The 19,388-nt window shown below is 47.3% G+C and overlaps 3 long non-coding RNA genes across 3 annotated transcripts; 2 read left to right on the top strand and 1 right to left on the bottom strand.

Annotated features, from left to right (window-relative positions):
• Positions 1-1,482: 1,482 nt before the first annotated feature.
• On the bottom strand, positions 1,483-16,208 carry LOC131925517 (uncharacterized). The gene is made up of 3 exons (XR_009383275.1): positions 16,001-16,208; positions 14,774-14,853; positions 1,483-1,691 (listed from the first exon to the last, which is right to left on the bottom strand). It is a non-coding gene; the product is annotated as an uncharacterized LOC131925517 (long non-coding RNA).
• On the top strand, positions 5,719-15,461 carry LOC131925518 (uncharacterized). The gene is made up of 2 exons (XR_009383276.1): positions 5,719-5,936; positions 14,743-15,461. It is a non-coding gene; the product is annotated as an uncharacterized LOC131925518 (long non-coding RNA).
• Positions 15,831-18,166, top strand: LOC131925519 (uncharacterized). The gene is made up of 2 exons (XR_009383277.1): positions 15,831-16,306; positions 17,461-18,166. It is a non-coding gene; the product is annotated as an uncharacterized LOC131925519 (long non-coding RNA).
• Positions 18,167-19,388: the final 1,222 nt, after the last annotated feature.

Below are 19,388 nucleotides of genomic sequence, written 5' to 3'. Positions count from 1 at the left end.
CAAAGGACAGAGGCAGAGCTTACTTATCCCAACATAGCGCCTGGCGAGAAGGGCGAAGGGATGTCAGAATCAAAGAAAAGCCCTTTTTTCCTTTGAAATCTCTAAATGCTCAAAGATAGGAACAGCCACAGCGGGAGAATGCTGCGCTGTGCACATTGAGCTGGGTTTTGTGGGCCGTCCCTTTCCAATTGGACAGCTCGATCACTTTCAAGTTGAGAATCCAGACAATCAGACTTGCAGTGGCTTATTATTATCACGTCCTAAGATCAGAAGTGGGTGTTCTAATCCCGATCCTCCAGACCTGGGTTCTCCTGCCCTACCACACTTGCCAGGTGGGTATTGTCCTTGTGTGTGCTGCCTTCTGTACCCCCAGGGCTTACAAATGACTAAGACGGGAAGAAGGGATGTGTGGTGTGCCGGTTACACGGTCTCCTTTCATATGGACAATGAATGGTTTCCCTGGAGCTGGGCACGGCCGCGGATGACAGAATCCAGCCACTTGGGCAAGTTGGGCAGGAAGGTCACAGGTGGGTGCCTAGGAGTTTGGGCCAGTCTGGGGAAAAGGAAACAGAAAAAGGACAGGGGTTTTGCGGGGAGATGAAAGCAAAGGAAAAGGTTTCTATTAAAACCTCCAAAGATTCTTACTGTCTTCTCATTGGCCAGAAGAACTGTGTCATATGGTCACTCTCAAAAGGCTTGAAAGGTCAGTTTTGGGGATGGGAGCCCAGTGGAGGAACGTCCCTGGGTTTCATCTCTAGCACCAGAAAAACAAGCAGGATAATGGCAATGAAGAAAATCGAGTTTTGGTCGGGAATATCGCTGGCTTGACCCAATTAAAGCCTTGTTAAGTGGTTCTGCTAGGGACGTTCCACAGCAGCTGGTCCTCAGTATACAGGTGACAGTGGGGACAAGGAAAAGAGACAGAGGGAGAAACATACTGGCCTCCCAGGGGAGGTGATTGCTGCCATGATGGATTTCTAGATGCACCGGAATCATGACCCCAGCTACAAGAGAATGGTCCCCGTTTTGTTCAGCTGTGAGCATTTTGTAATGAATCGTTAATTCTCCACTGAAGTCATTATAAAATTTGTTTGTTTAGATTAGTGGAACAGTAAAAGGAAATGGCCATTTCATTCATTTGCTTAAACCCTTCAGGAACTTTCCATAGCTTTCATCTCAGGCTGTTGTCTGATGGCATAGTAGATGGCCATAGATGAATAAATGCTAAATTATCCTCTGACTCACAGTTCTGAGGCAGGGATGTCCAAGAACAGGGTGTTGGCATTTAGTGAGGCCTTTGCATTAACTCAACAAGGCAGAGGGCAGTTGAGCAGTCATGAGAGATGGAGAAAAAGAGAAAGAAGAAAAGGTATGAGCCAAAGTTATAAATAAAGTCTACTCCGAGAGAATGACATTAACCACCCTTTAAAACTTACTTTTAAGCATTTATTAGTGTCCTGGGCAGTCACACATTTATCAGGCCCGTGGCAGTTGGAGAACAAGTTGTGGAAGTGTTTCTGTCCTTCCGTCCTGTCAGTCTCAGAGACCAGTCTCAGGTTCAGACATGGAGGCAAGTGCCTGTTGAGTCTTCTCACCAGCACATTAATCACTGCTTGAGGATCCATGATCCTACAAAAGTTATGTGTATGGATGTGCATCTATATGTGGGTATGTCCACATGAGTATGATGCCTGGGGAGACAAAAAGAGGGTATCAGAGGTATCAGATGTCTTGGAACTGATTTTTTGTTTTTTGTTTTGGTTTTTGGTTTTTGTTTTGTTTTTCGACACAGCGTTTCTTTGTGTAGCTTTGTGCCTTTCCTGGAACTCACTCTGTAGCCCAGGCTGGCCTCGAACTCACAGAGATCCACCTGCCTCTGCCTCCTGAGTGCTGGGATTAAAGGCTTGCATCACCACTGCCCGGCTGGAACTGAGTTTTGGGTGGTTGTGAGCCATTCGACATGAGTGCTGGGAAACAAACCCAGGTCCTCTGCAGGAACAGCAAGTGCTCTTAACCACTGAGCCATCTCTCCAGCCCCAAGCTACATCTTAATGCTGTCACAGTGGCAATGGCATTTCCTCTTGAGTTGCGGAAGGGATGTTCAAACCACAGCAGTTTGTAGAATAACATGCAAAGTCCTTGGTATGTCCCTTAGCCACAGTGCACTGTCCGTTTTATCTTAGGAGTCTGCTGTCTGTCTGTCTGCCTCTGGGCCCTTGACCTAGTTCCTCAGAAACCTCATTCCCTATTCTGGCTCTTGTATTCCCTGTTCATTCTTCAGCCCTAAGATAAAAACTTTCTTAAAGCTTTTTCTGACATTTCCAACTAGTGCAAACTCTCAGTATTTTTACCTTTTTCTTAGCATTTACCTAAAAACTGCAATGTATTGCTCAAGTCTGTTTCGCCTGCTAGAGTGTTTGTGAAGGTCCAAATGTTCTTGTTTACTTCCTGAACTGTAGCCCCAAGCTGGGCATCTGCTGTATAGTAACCACTTAACACGTACTTATTAAATAAATGAGAATTTACAGGTGTGAAGGCTTTTGCTGATTTGTGTTGGTGCTTCTCAAAACACAGCCCTCAAGCTGTGCTGGTCTGCAACAATTCATTTTTAATCTGCAGCAAGATGAGGTCAGGAGTTGGGAGTATTGGAAGGTTTTATAGCAATCACTGAAATGTTGGTATGTAATGATTTGGAAGTCTTTAACACCGAAAATAAAGTTAGTCCTCCGTTGCAGCGAGAGAAGTGTTGCTGTGGATTATATCTTGCAAATCATCATGCTGTGGATAACACACCACAAACCATCATTTTACTAATGCACACTTCCTGTCCTCCTCCTTCTCTTCCTGGCCCTCATCTTCTGCCTTGTTAAGCACAGTCTGGCTCCAGTAAGCATTCGGTAAGTATCTATTATTGTTGCTACTCACAGCATGCTTGGGAGAACAAGTTTACACAAAATAATGTAAGAAAAGAAGAAGGGAGATGGGAAGGAGAAAGAGGGGAGGAGAGAAGAGGAAGAAGAAGGAGAAGAAGGAGGAGGAGGAAGAGGAGAAGGAGAAGGAGGAGGAGGAAGAGGAGAAGGAGAAGGAGGAAGAGGAGAAGGAGAAGGAGGAGGAGAACGAGAACATGAACAAGAACAAGAAGAAGAAGAACAAGAAGAAGAAGAAGAACAAGAAGAAGGAGGCCTGTGAGATGGCTTAGTAGGTCAAGGGGCTTGCCACCAGGCCTGATAACCATGGTAGAAGGAGAGAACTGACTCTTACAAGTTGTCCTCTGACCTCCAGAGTCATGCTGTGGCACACTGGTGCCCCCACCTCCCACATACACATGTACACGATAAGAATAAAATGTAATGTTTATAAATGGGGCCAGTGGTGCATCTCAGTGGCAGATTTCATGCTTCTCGGTACTTAATCCCCAACATCTAAATTAATCAATAATAAAAACAAAAATTAAAAACTAGTATAATAACAGGAGACGGACATCAAGTCTGCTCTGGGAGCACACAGCCCATGGAGGACAGAAGGCTGTGTGCCTGAGGCAGGCTGAGGCCTGGCTCTGACCTCTTGGTAAGGAAAATATTTGCATAACAGAGCTGGTTTGCTCATGGCCAGTTCTTCAGTGGGAAAAACTCACAAGTTGGACAGTCACAGAGGATGCACCTTTTTATTTTTTTTTAAATATATTCTTTTCTGGCTCTGGTAAAATGCTTAAGCTTCTCCCACGAGTTGAAGCTTTTTGTGTACCGGGCAAATCCAACTTCAAATTAGAACTGCATCCCCGCCCCCAACTCATTTACACCTTGAAGAAAGCATCAAGATGCAGTTTGTAGGGTAGAACCATTTTCTTGGTCTGGGTCTGGTCTGACAAGTGCTTCCTAATCCCATCCCTAACCCTGCAAGCCCCACTCATCATAGAGCAATTAATTTAGGAATATCTTCAATCCAAGGATTCCATAGAGACTGGAAGCACAGTGGAAAATTCACCATGCCCTGGGCTTGATCTCCAGCATTTCAAAAGTAAGATAAATGAGAAAAGAATAAAAGATTTCTCTGACTGCTCAGCCTTGCTGTCCTCCTGATCTCTGATAGGAAGTCCTGTCTATGGCACATAACTTAGTATTTATATTTTACCTTCATCAGTCAGCATTATTTGGTGTATGTTTATCTTAGCCATGCCTCTGCCTTGCGGGGCAAATTCTTGGTGACTGCTTCCCCCAGCACAGGTGGCACACCGGACAGGTCTGTAATAAACCCTGTCAGTGATGGGGATGATGACTCTGGAGCATCGGTAAAGTTCAGGGGCGCAGGAGGAGCCAAGCTTGGACCGACAACTGGGCTAGGTCACTCGTGACCTTAAAGGGAGCATTTCCAAGAGCATGGGATGGAGTAGGGACAAGGAGAGAAAGGGGAGAGAGTAAAACAATGAACAGTGTAGTCCGAAGTATACTGGAGAATCCGTGTTAAGGGTTTGTCAGTAAAAGAAGGGCAGGTACAGGGGCCATAAAGACGGGGTGGGAAGGGCTAGAAAGATGGCTCAGAGATTAAGAACACTTGTTGCTCTTCCAGAGGACCAGAGTTCAGTTCCCAGCATCCACATGATGGTTCACAACCACCTGTAACTCCAGTTCTAAAGGAGCTGATGTCCTCTTCTGGCCTCTGAGGGCACCAGGTACATGTGTGATTTACACGCAGCCAAAACCTTCATACATGTAAAATAAAAATAAAGTGGTGGTGTGAAGATGAGTGTGAGATAGAAGAGGGCGGGGGGGTGTGTCTCAGTGGTGGGGCACATGTGGGTGAGGTCCTGGTTTCAATTCCTAGCACCGAAAACACACTAAAAAGTGAAGAAGGGCTAAAGGTGTAACTCATGGTAGAGTGCTTGCCTAGTATACCCACGACTTGCGCCAACCCACTGTAAACAAAGAAGAAGGAAAAAAACAAAAAAAAACAGAGGAGAAAACGTAGTAGAGGCGTCTGAGCTTGTGTGCCCACAACAAGGAATGAGGCTACAGAGAGGAAGCATTGTAGATGAGGAGGAGGGACTGTTAGGAAGATCAAGGGACTCATGGTAGACCAACCTTGGCTAGAAGGTGACAGCCCTCCAGTCTTGCTCCATGTGGTATTGCTGCAACAGAATATACCCAGACTGGGCCTTTGTAAAGGGACGACATTTATTCCTCATGGCTTTGGAGGCTGCGAAATACACTAGCAAGGTAATGGCATCTGTCAGGGGCCTTCTTGGCGCAAAAGAAGTGGGAGAGAAAAGGATAAAGAGACAGAAGAAGGAAGAGATGGATAGAGGGAGGGAGGAAGGGAAGGAGGGAGGAAGAAGTAGATGAGAAGAGGGAGAGGACAAGAGGAGGAGGGAGAGGAGGGAGGAGAGAGAAGGAAGAGGGGGAGGAAGAAGAGGAGGAGAGAGGAGGAGGAGAGAGGAAGAAGAGGAGGAAGAGGAGGAGGAAGAGAAGGAAGAGGGGGAGGAAGAGGGGGGAGGAGAGAGGAAGAAGAGGGGGAGGAAGAGGGAGAGAGCACAGAGGGAAAACTCTGTCATCAGGACCCCCCCCCCATCCACTCACAAGGTCTTACAGAGGGAGAGGTTTAGGAGCTCCCCTCCCCACAGCATGGCTTCGTTACTTCACTGTAAAACTTAAACCAGTGCCCAAAGCATGAACTTAAGGGGAAGCGTTCCAAAACGTCCTTTTCTAACCGGTAAAGGAAGGAAGTGATGGTAAGAAGTGATTCAAAGATACCGAAAGCAGGTGGGGAGGGAGCGGGTAGACTTGCTACCAGGCTCTTCTCCAAACTCCTGCCTCTCCTCTCAGTCCCCTCACCGTCAAGGCTTTGTTAACAGTGGAAGAGCTTTGGGGAAGATGCCGAGATGCCACGGTGATGCTCAGCAGAGCCAGTGTGCCAGAATCTGTCCAGCAGTTACAGACCCAGTAAGTTCCACATACTAAAGCCTTCAGGCTACAGCGGTGACCAGGAGCCTGCTGACCAAGAGCCTGCGGCCCCTCCTGAGCGTGTAGACTGGAGGAGAAGGCCAGCACAGGCAATGAGAACTTAGCTCCAGCAATGTTAGGAAAATGGTGATTACGGAGTGTGCGTTGTGGGAAATGATTGGAGCACAGGTTATCCCAGGCAGAGAAAGCAGTGTGGCTAAGTGAGGGCAAGTAGTGGAGGTGAGAAAAGGCTGAGGCTGAAGGGAGGAGCAGCCTCAGTACCAGACTCAGGTGTAGCCGGCAGAGGGAAGGCACTGGGCTGCTGGGAGGCCTGTGAGGAGAGAGTAGAGTCAGTGCGGATTGAAAGAAGCAGACAATTAGAGAGGCAGAATGGGCTAGCTGGCCGGCAGGGAGGCTCAGTGACGGCCAGATGAGGTGTGTGTGGATGGGAAGTTTCCCCTTGGGCAACTGAGGAGGGAATGAGGAAGTCACTCAAAGGAGAGGGAGAACCAGTTTCTGGAGGAAGAGGACAAGCTTGCTCTTGAGTGTGTGGACCAGAGGCCCTTGGGGGATGTAAATGGAGAAGACCAGGAACAAGATTCATGGATCTGGAGCCCAGAGGAGCTGCAGGGTGGGAGGCTCTGAGACACTGATCAGCACTGGGTGCCGATGGAGATGCCCAGTGTTTGGGAGAATGGGTGAAAAGGCAAGACAAGGAAGACCAGACAGGAGCTAGACCAGGCTAGACCAGGAGGCAGAACAGTCTCGTAGGAATGGGAGGAGACCAAAAAGGAAGAGGATTCAGGAGGAACTCACACCGGAATCTAGGAGGATGGGAAGGCGGGAGGTAAAAACAAAAGCGCTGAAGGGGAGAAAAGCCGTGGCCTTGCAGGGAGGTCAAGAGGAAAGGATCCAGATCACCGCTGGACGAAACCTGGGGACAGTGTACTTGGTACGACCAGCTGCAGTGGGTGGATGGGACACACACACACACACACACACACACACACACACACACACACACACACACCACATACCATACTACGCTGGGAGTATGCCTAGGGGCTGGAGATGTAGCTCAACTGGTAGAGTGCTTGTCCTGTTCAGTCCCCAGCACCCCGATAATGCCAGCACTGAGGAGGTAGAAACAGGTCAGAAGTTCAAGGTCATCTTCAGTGACTCTGAGTTTGAAGCCATCCTGGGACACGATCTTATGAGATCTTGTCTAAAATAAACTAAAACAAAATAGAGAGGCAGGCAGGGGTGATGCACAAATCTGTTCCAGTACTTGAGAAGTGGAGGGAGGAAGACCAGGAATACAAAACTACTTCTGCTGCATAAGGGGTCTGAGGCCAGCCTGGGCTACCCAAGACACTATCCCAAAATAAGTGAATAAATAAGAATGTGTCTGTCATCCTCACACCCAAGAGGCAGTGGCAGGAAGAAAGCCTTGAGTTTCTCAAACCAGCTTAGACTGCTTAGTGAGTTCCAGACCTATCTGAAAAAAAAAAAGAGTCAGGAAGAAGGAATGATAGGTGTGCGGGGTGGGTAAAAAATGTTCTTAATTGTGATGTTTTTTAAAATAAAGAAAAGAAAGTTTGTTGTATCTGGTTAGGAGAGAAGGGTCAGGAGCTGTAGAATGAAGGTGAGAAACACAGGCTCAGGGCGGGTGAGTGGAGCTGCAGAGCTGCAGAGGCTGGCTGGGAGGAAGCACCACATCCAGCCTTGGAGGAAGTAACAGTAGCCGGACCGTTCAGCTATTATCCTATGCTCCTTATTGGGGGGAACTCCCTGCCTGGTGCATGCTAGGCAAGTGAGCCTACCACAGAGGTTTGCCTTTGGTTCTATCTCATTTCATGCCTACCCATAAAGTAGGTACTGTTGATATGCACAGTTTTAAACAAGGTCTATCTCTCTCTCTCTCTCTCTCCACTCTCCCTCCCTCCTTTCCCCCTCCTCCCACCTCTCTCTCATACACATACACTTTAGAGAACTCACTCAAGCAACCAAGGTCTCTCACTAAACCTGGAGCTTGTCAGTTAGGCTAGACTGGCCGGCCAGGAAGCCCCACGATCCCATCTCTGCTCCCCAGTGCTGGGATCCTAGGCCACCAGGCCTGGCTTTTTACATGAATGTTGAGGATCTGAACTCAGGTCCTCAGTCTTCCTCGCCGAGCACTTTACTGACTGAGCCATCTTCCCAGCCCCACTGGGGGACAGTTTTTAACTGATGACTCCTCAATTGTCACAGGTGTCAAAGTAAGTGTCACAGAGCAGGTAAGGGAACGACTGTGATTTGGTTCCACGGTGATGGGAATGGAGGGGGCAGATGCAGGTGAGTCTGCAGGTTTGGTGACAGAGTGTGACCTGAGGCCTCTGTCTCTGTGAAGTAGGAGAGAGCTGTGGCAATGGAGAGGCCAGCTGGAGGGAGGCTCAGATGTCATTCTCACCAGGGGGAGTGGAATGATGGCTGAGCACCTGATAGAGCCAGGCATCTGGTGGTTCCAACAGCTGGAGTGGCCAGAGAAGCTGGAGGCCCTGAGGGGCTAGAACCGGTACTCACTAGTCTCTCCCTGGGTTTGCCTTTCACACCTGAGCTTGGCCTGCAGGGGAGAAGCTCTTCCTGCATTCCTCCATTGCTCAAGGAGTTCCAGAAGGGAGGGTGTGTAGCTGGTTTTCCTGTGTCCCTCCCGGTCTGCAGCTGCTCAGACCCAGGTAAACACCCAGAGGCTTTTATTCATTAAAACTGTTCAGCCATTAGCTCAGGCTTACTACTGACTAGCTCTTACACTTAAACTCAGCCCATTTCTGTTAATCTATATGTCGCCACATGTTCTGTGGCTTTACCTATGTGTCATTACATACCTATGCTGCTCCCTGGGCGGTGGGCTGGTGTCTCCTGACTCAGCATCCCTCTTTCTAGAATTCTCCTTATCTGCTTATCTTGCCTATACTTCCTGCCTGGCTACTGGCCAATCAGCATTTTATTAAACCAGTGTACAAAAGCTTTATTCCACAGCAAGGGAGATTACAGGTTCCCTGCCAATGGTAACATTCATCAGAACAACGGCCCTCCTGTGTGCTGGTGGAGTGTGGTGCCCTGCCCATGAGATGACCAATCTTGCTGTTTTTGTTTTTCTTTTCCCCATAGGCTTTTGTAGGAATTTTGTAATTTGTATTTTCTTTTTTGACATACCAAGTCTCTGTGGCAAAACAGTTTTCAGTTCTGGCATGTTTCATTTGCCCTATCATTCATTCATTTATTCATTTCAGAACTACCCACTGAGAGTCAACACAGGAAGCACCCGTTCATTGCCCTTGCTCTCCACAAGGAGAGTGACAGTTTCAGCATTGACTCTCATGAGATCGCTGGTTTTAGTTAAGGGCTGTATCCCTGGAGCCCAGCATGTAACGGGTGCTCAGTAGATGGGTGATGGAGACAGACCTGCCTGTCTCCATTTATTGCGGAAGGGACTTGCTCAGCCCTTTCCACGGAGGAGCTTATCGTATGCTTTCATGGTTGAAGGTTTTGTTTTGTTTTGTTTTTGTTTGTTTGTTTGTTTGTTTGTAAAATTTAAAGTAAAATATTTTTACTAGCTAAGAGCTCTTTGCCACCCCTAAATCCCCTTCATCACTTTCCCTTTATGCCAAGTGACACAGAACAGCCTTGGGGGCTTTGGGGATCCGGCTGAGAGAAAGTTGCAGGATGTGAGGGACACATACATGTGGTACAGGGACACTTAAGTATGCAGAGAAGCTATTGTTGGCTATCCCAGCATGGGAGTGACTTCCAGGGATATTGCTGTCATGCACCCTGAAGACTCACTGGGCATGTAACAAAGGTGCAAGGTCAGATACGGTATCATAAATGGGCATGTCCTAGGCTGCTAGCACTGGCCGCTCATGGGGAGTATGGAAGCAAGAACGCAGGCAGTGTAAAAGTAAGATGAGTTGCAGTCCCTTTCCCTTGCTTGATTTGGATGAACTCAGAGTTTAGGGACAGTTGGCCTATACATCACTTTTCTTTCATGCTTACATATAACAGAGCTTCAAAGCTTGTGCCTATTCCAGAGAATGCATGGAAACTTTGCAGGAAACGATGCATCTTCCTAAAAGATGCTTTTGTGAGAACAGTCTGACCAGCCTTTCCAAAGGGTGGACCGATCTTCAGAGCTCACACATCTATCAAATTGTAATTCCTTTCAAGGCCAGCCAGATGAGCCTGGTGCAGTGTGGGGGTGCACCTGAAGTCCCAGCTTGTGAGACTAAGGCGGGAAGATTGTGAACCCAGGAGTTCAAGACTTCTTTGAAAAAAATCAGTGATGATGATGATGATGATGATGATGGTGATAACAAATTTAAAATAGAAGTAAGGTGCTGGCGAGATGGCTCGGTGGTTAAGAGCACTGGCTGCTCTTCCAGAGGATTTGGGCTCAGTTCCCAGCACCCACATGGTGGCTCACAACTGTTGATAAGTCCAGTTCCAGAAGATCCGACACTCTCTTCTGGCCTCCTTGGACACCGAGCACATGTGTGGGGCACAGACATATGTGCAGGCAAAACACCTAAACCACAGAGCATAGTGTTTAATTAAAATCCAAATAAATATTGTTTATGCCAAAGTCTTTGTACCAAATGCTGTACAGGCAGAATCATGCCACCTTGCTAATGGGTGCATTATAATTCTGATGGCATTCATTATTCAGTCATTAGACATGTAGGGTCCTCAGTATGGAAAGGACATTGGTGTCAAAACATTACTCTTTGAAGAGCTTTCAACGTCTCAGCTGTGTTGGTGGGGAGGGGTGTGACTAGGAGATGACGATTCCTGACTGGAGCATGGGCAGAGGAGGGGATGAAGTGGAGACACTTGGGTGGAGCACCTTCCTCAGTGAGGTATGAGGTGAGTCTGGGAATGCTTCTTGGAAAAGCTGACTCAACCTTTTGGCCCGGAGGCTACAACCCTGGGTGGGATGCTGAATTGGAGCAAAGGTTCCCAAACCTGGCTCATCACCAGAGTCACCGGAGAAGCCCAAGACTCCCAGGCCCACCCTGACCTACTGACTCAGAGTTACAGCAGAGCACCTTGGGAGTCAGCCTGTCTGTCTTGCAAAGCACTTGGTGGTAGTGATTGTTTCTGTGAGATGGAGTCTCTTGTAACCCACGATGGCCTAGTACTGCTATGTAGTTGAGACTGGCCTTGAACTCCTGATTCTTCTACTACCTCACCCCACCCTCACCCTCACCCCCTACCCCTCACCCCTGCAAGCACTGGGATTACAGATGTGTGCTACTCTGTCCATCCAGCTAGCTTGCTCCAAGGATCGCTCTCACCTCCTGGGATCACAGGTTCACTTCTGCCCAAGAGTTATGTAGGTCTAGGAATCCGATCTACAGTCCTCAAGCTTGCCCAGCAGCAAGCGCTTCTGGTTTTAAAGAGTACAGGTCAGTGTGGCTTTTAGTATATCACAGAAGATTTATGAAAATGATTCTAACGTCTTAGAACATTTCCATTACTGCAAAGGAACCCCTGCCCACAAAGAGTCACTTCCCTCCCTTCCACCCTTCTTCTCCCTTTTTTCTTTTTCGGTGTGTGGATGGGGGGAACTGAAGACCAAATCCAGGGCACTCCATCACTGAATTATACTCTAGACCCCCTACATACTTAAATATTGTGTTCATATATTTATCTGTTTGGCATATTCACATAAATGGAATTATGTACTATGTGACCTTCACATCCAGCTTCTTTCAAGATGAGGTTTCACTGTGTAGTCCTGGCTATCCTGGAACTCGCTCTGTAGACCAGGCTGGCCTTGAGTTCAGAGATCTGCCTGCCTCTGCCTCCTGAGTGCTGGGTGTATGCCACACCTGCCCCACTAAGTATATATATTTTTTGGTTTTTTCGAGACAGGGTTTCTCTGTGTAGCTTTGCACCTTTCCTGGAACTCACTTTGTAGACCAGGCTGGCCTTGAACTCACAGAGATGCGCCTGCCTCTGCCTCCTGAGTGCTGGGATTAAAGGCATGCACCACCACCGCCCGTAAGTATATTTTTAAGGCTTGTTCATTCTGTGCTGTGACTGGTAACTCTTGGTTTAGTTTTCTAAAGAACTGACAAACTCTTTTCTTTTTTAAAACTAATTTATTTTTATTTTACATGCATGAGTGTTTTGTGTGCAAGTATGTTAATATTCCATGGGTGTGCTTTGTGCTGGCAGAGCCAGAAGAGGGCGTTGGATCCCTGAACCTGGAATTAAGGATGTTTGTGAGCTGTAGGTGTTGGGAACTCAACCCTGGTCATCTACAAGAGCAGCCAGTGCTAACCTCTTAGCCATCTCTCCATGCTATGGTTTGAAAGAAAATGGCCCTCAAAGGGAGTGAGACTATTAGGAGGTGTGGCCTTATTGGAGTCGGTGTGGCCTTGTTGGACGAACTGGGTCACTGTGGGGGTGGGCTTTGAGGTTTCCTATGCTCAAGCTATGCCCAGTGTGGAGAACAGTTCACTTCCTGTTGCCTGTGGATAAAGTTGCAGAACTCAGTTCCTTCTCTAGCACTATGTCTGCCTGCATGCCACCATGTCCCGACACAATGATAATGGACTAAACTTCTGAAACTGTTAGCCACCCAATTAAATATTTTCCTTTATAAGAGTTGCTGTGGTCATGTTGTCTCTTCACAGGAATAGAAACCCTACCTAAGACAGTCCAGTACATTGTAGTAACAATGTATGAGGGCTCTGATTTCTCTATGTACTCCACAGAAGTTTGCTTCTGTTCCTTGCTCTCCCTGAACCTATCCTAGAGGACTTGTGACTGTAATGTTGTATTGTAGGAAACTAAGTCTGTTGGGCCAGGAGTAAACATACTGTGTTGATAAATAACACAGTAGTTATTGTGTGTCCATATCTCAGTCATCAGAACAGTTTGCTTTGCACAGGCAGCCAAAGAGTTAATTATTTATTGATTTGATTATTGATTATTTTTAGCCACCTTTTCTGGATACTTAGAATGCATTCCTAAGGAAAAAAATAGGAATTTTTCTACCTTTGATTTTACTTTGTTTGTTTGTTTGTTTGTTTTTCGAGACAGGGGTTCTCTGTGTAATTTTGGTGCCTGTCCTGGATCTTGCTCTGTAGATCAGGCTGACCTCAAACTCACAGAGATCTGCCTGGCTCTGCCTCCCGAGTGCTGGGATTAAAGGCATGCACCACCACCGCCTGGCTGATTTTACATTTTTTAAGACTTTTATTTTTATTTTATTTTATTGCATGTGTGCATGTGTGCCATATGCATGTAGTATTCATAGAGGCCAGAAATGGGCATCAGATTCCCTGGGACTGGAATTACAGAAGGTTGTGAGCCATTCTATGGGTGCTAGGAATTGAACCTGGGTAGTCTGCAAGAGCAGCAAGTGCTTTTAACTGCTAACCTATCTCTCCAGCCCGTGGTTTTACATTTTAACAGAGGAAAATGATACTGAACAATAAGTATGACCCTATAATACATACAGTTCCTCATGTTGTGGTGACCCTCAATCATAAAATTATTTTCATTGCTACTTCATAACTGCAATTTTGCTACTGCTATGAATCATAATGTAAATAAGTTTTCTAATCGTCTTGGGTGACCCCTGTGAAGGGTGGTTTGACCCCCAAGGGGTTGTGACCCACAAGTTGAGAACCGCTGCTTTAGATGAAGAACATCATCTCACATAAGACCATTTCAGCTCCTGGGAGAAGCCACACTCAACCATGGGTCACTATGGGGCCTCAAAGGCTCAGTGCTACCCACAACTTGAGACTGCTCTAAATAGTCACCCCTACTCAAGAGATTTCTGCCCAAGTGGCTGAGGCCTCACTGAAATGGCACTGTGATCTAACCAACTTCTCTGTAGTCTTGCCTCCTTCCTTCCCTGTTCACTGGTGTTGACCCTGAGAGCATGCCCTGGCAGACTTCTGCACTTAGATCAGTATTGGCTTCTCTGGAAACACAACTCAAGATGCTGGGTACCAGCAGGCTCCAAGAAAGCTGATGATAAGATGGAACTTGGATTTAGATCATCCACTGCCCAGCTAGCTAGCAGGGAGGATGAGCATCGGCAGGAGGCGGAGCTAACGCAAGGTAGCAGTGAAATCCTTGAACTCCGATTGATGGTGAACTGGAAAAGTGTTCTGGTGGAAGGGAATGTACTAGAAGATGTGATAGCAGGTGTTTGAGAACTGGGGAGGCAACTTTTGCTGGGGATAATTGACATTTTGAAGAGTAGCGAAGTATTGAAAAAGAATAATCAGCAATTAAGAACTTGGTGTTCAAAAGACCTCCTTGGGAGCACATAAAGTGTGGTGATATTTTCTTTATGCTCTAACAAATACAGCTTGCCTGGAGATCAGAGGGCAGAGCTAGCCACTAGTTAACCATAGAGACCAGGCAGTGGAGGCACACACCTTTAATCCCAGCACTTGGGAGGTGGAAACAGGAAAGCGATATGGCTGGATGGAGATAGGAAGCAATGGGGGGGAGGGCTGAGATAGGAGCTCACCCCCCTGTCAGGCTGAGGAGTTGGTGAGGGAAGAGGTGGCTGTGACTTGCTCTTTTGTCTCTCTGATCTTTCAGCATTTACCCCGATAATCTGGCTCTGGGTTTTTATTTTTATAGACCAATTAGGGTTCATGCTACAATAAAGAGACTCATTTCTTGCACCTGGAAGGAAAAGGGTGCTGGGGCTAAGGACGGACTTAGGGACATAATCATCAGAGCAGCAGAGGTTGCACTTTCAACTACATGTCTTTTTCCTGCACAATGCCAGGAAGGACGGTGGAAATTCAGAGCATGCTTACCAAAAGTGCCCACGACCTCTCGAAACAGGAAGCAGGTTCTGTTGGGTGAAAGAGAACTCCACAGCAGCCATCAAGGACACCTACATGGACAAGAAGCACCTTTCACCGACTCCGTCTGAGGGTGGCTCCTCTCTGGCGTGGTGGTTAAGATAAAGACGCACAGGACCACTGTCATCCATGGGCACCATCTCTGGCACATCCATAAGTACAGTCACTTTGAGACATACTACAAGAATGTGTCTGCGCACCTGTTCCCTTTTTAGGGATGTGCACCTCAGCAACGTCACCATGGCCCCAGAGAAAGACAGCGCACTTGCGTGTGCTCAAGGTCACCAAGGTCACTGGTACCAAGAAGCAATTTTGAAAGTTCTGAGAGAATGCAGGCCAACTCCCCAGAACACGATACAGTTATTTTCTAACTTTACAGGGATTAAAAAAATAATAATAAAGTAGATGGATCTATGCCAAGGCCAGGGACCTGGTGGAGAAACAATGGGCCTCTGTTGGAGAGGGAAGGCTGTAAAGGCCAGTTTGTGTTTAGGCAACATGGTGCTGATATAGGTGTTCGGTGTGAGTCAGCTAAAATGTAGCTGACACTGGACGTGGGACAGTGGACAATGACTTGGCACAAAATGGTTGACCCTGGATGTCTGGGGAACCCCAAAATAAACAGTGATTTAACATGTTATTTATTTTTTTTGGCAGAATGACACTTTTGTGTGATTCTGTATGAACGACCTTGAGGTTGGAGGCCCTGAGTCTTCTGCCTCTATCTTTGCCAGCCTGCCTGCATGTGCTTTTCTGTGGGCCTGTGGGCCTCTGTCTTTGCAGCCTGTGTGCTGGCCTGTGTGTGTGTGTCTGCCTGTGTACAGCCTCCTGTGTCAGGGTCAGCCTGAGTGCCTACACGTGACTGCCTGCCTCACAGTTCGTTTGGTGGATAAGGATGTGTTAACTGCTTGCAGCTTCTCCAGTCTCTTCAACCTTCTCAGCTCCCATGATCCTCCCCGTTTCCTGGCATCTGAGCATGGACCTCACAGCCTCTGTCTGATACGTGAGTGTCTCAGTGGATTTACCTAGAGATCCCGTATCCCCAGATTACTTTGAGCCCGTGGAAGCTACCTCTCTCTAACAAGGACCAGCACTCTCTTTGCTTAAAGACAACTCCACCGCATGACCACGTGCCTTCCTAACCATGAGACCAATAACCAGGGTAACATAACAACATACCCGAACCAGAGGCAAGCCTGGGCCTGACAAGGAAGGAAAGGGCTTTTACAGAGGAGCTGCAGAGCCTAACACCATGCATCAGTAGCTGTTGGGAAAGCACATGTTAGGACAATAGTCTGAAGGTCTGGGATCAACAGGACCCAGGGGAAAAACGGGAAAGGGAAGAAAGAGATGTCCATTTGGGACCCATCTCAGGACGGCAACAGAACTTTCTAAGAAGGTTCTTAGAAGCCTGAAGAAACGAGTGGTCCATAGCAGAGGTAGAAATGTCAGAATTCCCACAGCAGTGAGAGAGGAGACCGAAAGGTAGAGAATCGGGTCGTTAGCGTCTACACAGTACACGCAGCAGAAAACCTGTCAGGTGATGCTATTCCATGGCGGATCCAGAGGATACCCAGGCAATATGAGATGCTGCTGGAGGTGGGAGGGAGAAGGTACCAGCATCAACTAGAATCTATAGCCAGAGCTGTGAGTGGAGAGGCCACCACTGAGCAAGGTTCACAGATAACAACGGAGTGATAGGACCCCGAAACAATGAGGAACAGATGTGACACTATGCTCTCAGAAGCCAGGTGGATGCAATTATCATAATGAGCAGCAAGGCTGAAGTGGCAGCCAGGGGACCCTGACCCTCAGAGAGTAGCATGTAGTTAACAAAACACAGACAGAATAATTGGGCAAAGAGGTTCTGCTCAGTCAGTATAAGAAAATGAAATCCAGAATGGATGACCAGGAAGCCAAGGACAGACATGCCAGTGAAAAATTAAGCTGTCTTCCAAAGTTAAGCTCTGCCCAGTTTCCTAATATAAACTGGTTTTCAGATTCAGAGTCTATGGATTGAGAGATCTGATTCCCATCAGGAAGTACCCACTGACACCATGGTGATGGTAGGGGACAGTTTTCAGGTCTTCCCTAAAGGGAATTATGGTCATTTATTTATTAATCAGATGTTAGAAAAATAAATACAAAAGAATATTTTCCCCGGGACTCTTGGATGTGGGAATCTTTGTTGAAACCCCAGGACTAAAATGTCATCATGAGTCCCCTTTCAAAGGCATACAGTTAGTAACTGTAGCTTGGCCCAGGTCTGGCCCACAGCTACCCACTCTATCTCTGGGCTTGCCAGATAATCATTTTTCCTATGTTAAACATATAATTAACATGGATATAGGGCCAGCAAGATAGCTCCGTAAGTAAAGGCATTTGCCACCAAGATGGCTAACCTGAGTTCCATTCCAGGACTCACGTGGTGGAAAGTGAAAGGAGAGAACCAACTCCCATAAGTTATCTTCTAACCTCCACACATGCCCCATGATGCATGCACACGCGCGCACACACACACACACACACACACACACACACACACACACACCACACAAATTGCATGCCTTGGTTTCTTAGTTATGATGGTGTCAAGGCCAAGTGGAAGCGTCTGAAGTTCTGTACCACTCTTCCCCCAGGTGCCAAGGTATCCAATCAAAAGCTGAAATGCACTCCTGGGAAAGACAGCAATTCATAACATGTAATTATAAAAGTAATTGAGAAAGACCTCAGGGATGCAGGCTGGTGGTCCTCATCACATCTCCGTTTAATCATCAATCTGAAGCCTGTGAAAGTCAGACCTGGAGAACGACAAGAGTGCCACAGTCAAGCAAGAAGCAGCCCCACAATGGCTGCTGTGCCTGGTGTGGTACCTTTGCTAGAGCAAACACAGATATCCTCAGGTATGAAAGTATAGCATCCTAGGCCGATAGGTGCACTCTCTTCCATCAGAACAGTTGATTCACTGGGAACACAGCATTCTGCATCGACAATCTGGGCCCAGAGTTATGTTAATGCTCTTGCTCTTGGCATGATACATCCCCAAGAGACTTGGACCGGCTGGATACTGATGACATCATGCTCGCTGAACCATCCGAGCAAGAAGAGACTAGTGATCTTGAGGCTTTTGGAACACGTTCATTCCAGAGAGTGGAAGAAAAATCTCCATGAAGAATTAGAAGTCAGGGGTGGAGGGATGGCTCAGCGGTAAAGGACATACACTGCTCTTACAGAGGACCTGAGTGCAGTTCCTGGCACTCATGGCAGGTGGCTTACAACTGCAGTTACCTGAATGCTCATGCATCCACATAATTAAAAATAAATCCATATTTGGGGCTAGAGAAACTGGCTCAGTGGTTAGAGCACTTGCTGCTCTGGCAGAGGACCTGGGTTTCGTTCCCAATACCCATAGTGGCTCACAACTGTCTGAAACTCCAGTTCCTAGGATCTGATGCCTCTTCTGGCCTCCTCAGGCACTGAATACACATGGTACACAGACATACATGTAGGCAAAACACCTGTATACATCAAGTAAAAATAAATCTTTAAAAAGAATCAGAGATCTGCCATATCTGTATCATTTTTATGGGTCCAATGGTCTAGAGCACATGGTGACTTCCCTCTAAAGTAGGAGATACATGATTGGCTCCTGCAGTTACTGTCCTTAAGAAGGAAGCCTGCCAGGTGGTGGTGGTGGTGCATGCTTTTAATCTCCGCACTCAGGAGGCAGAGCCAGGCGGATCTCTGTGAGTTTGAGGCCAGCCTGGGCTACAGAGTGAGTTCCAGGAAAGGCACAAAGCAAAGCTACACAGAGAAACCTGTCTGGGGGGGGGGGGGGCGGGGGGAGGAAGGAAGCCCAACACATAGACCCCTTAGATTTCTAGGGACAGCATAGTCCAAACCTGGGCCTATCATTTTGTACAAGATAACTTGAAATCCTGCCAGTATTAAATGGAACCAGGAACAGTAAAGGGTTCTGCTGCATATGCAGGCTACAGTGCAAACATCTCTGACGCCTGGGCCACATGATCTGGTGATTTGTATGTACGGTAGTAGAGACATCAGTGTTCAGAAAAGATGTCACGTAGAATTTATGACAGTTTCCAAAGAGAGAATTACAATGCAGAGTTCCAGTGTTCTGAAGCAAGACCATGGCAGTTGTGAAACTAAATATCTTCCTAGAAAATCTTGGCATGCTCCTGGGGCATGATAGAGAAGAGCATGAAACCATTGGGCAAGTACTCCACCAGGCAGAACAGCTCACCATCAGCTGGCTCTATCAGGGCTGTGGAGTGATGAGGTCATATGGCCCAGCAGCAAGTCCAGGATCAACCACAGGCCAGGCTGAAGGACACAGAGAGCTGCATGGCCCACTGTGTCATCATCCATAATCACTTCCAGGTCTCTTCCTTAGCTTACATGAATGGCTCCTTGCAAATCTCTGGATAATTGGTTCTTGCCTTGAACCTGAGTTTGGTCCAGGGATGGCTTCGTAAGCAAGTGCAAATTGAAAATGGATTGTTGCTGTACTACGCTGTCATTCAAGGGTGACATAGGAAGATGATGG

The sequence above is a fragment of the Peromyscus eremicus genome, chromosome 15 (genome assembly GCF_949786415.1).
Source record: "Peromyscus eremicus chromosome 15, PerEre_H2_v1, whole genome shotgun sequence".
Taxonomy (NCBI): Eukaryota; Metazoa; Chordata; class Mammalia; order Rodentia; family Cricetidae; genus Peromyscus; species Peromyscus eremicus.
The sequence above is the reverse complement of the archived record's forward strand: the minus strand, read 5'-3'. Positions and strand labels throughout refer to the sequence as shown.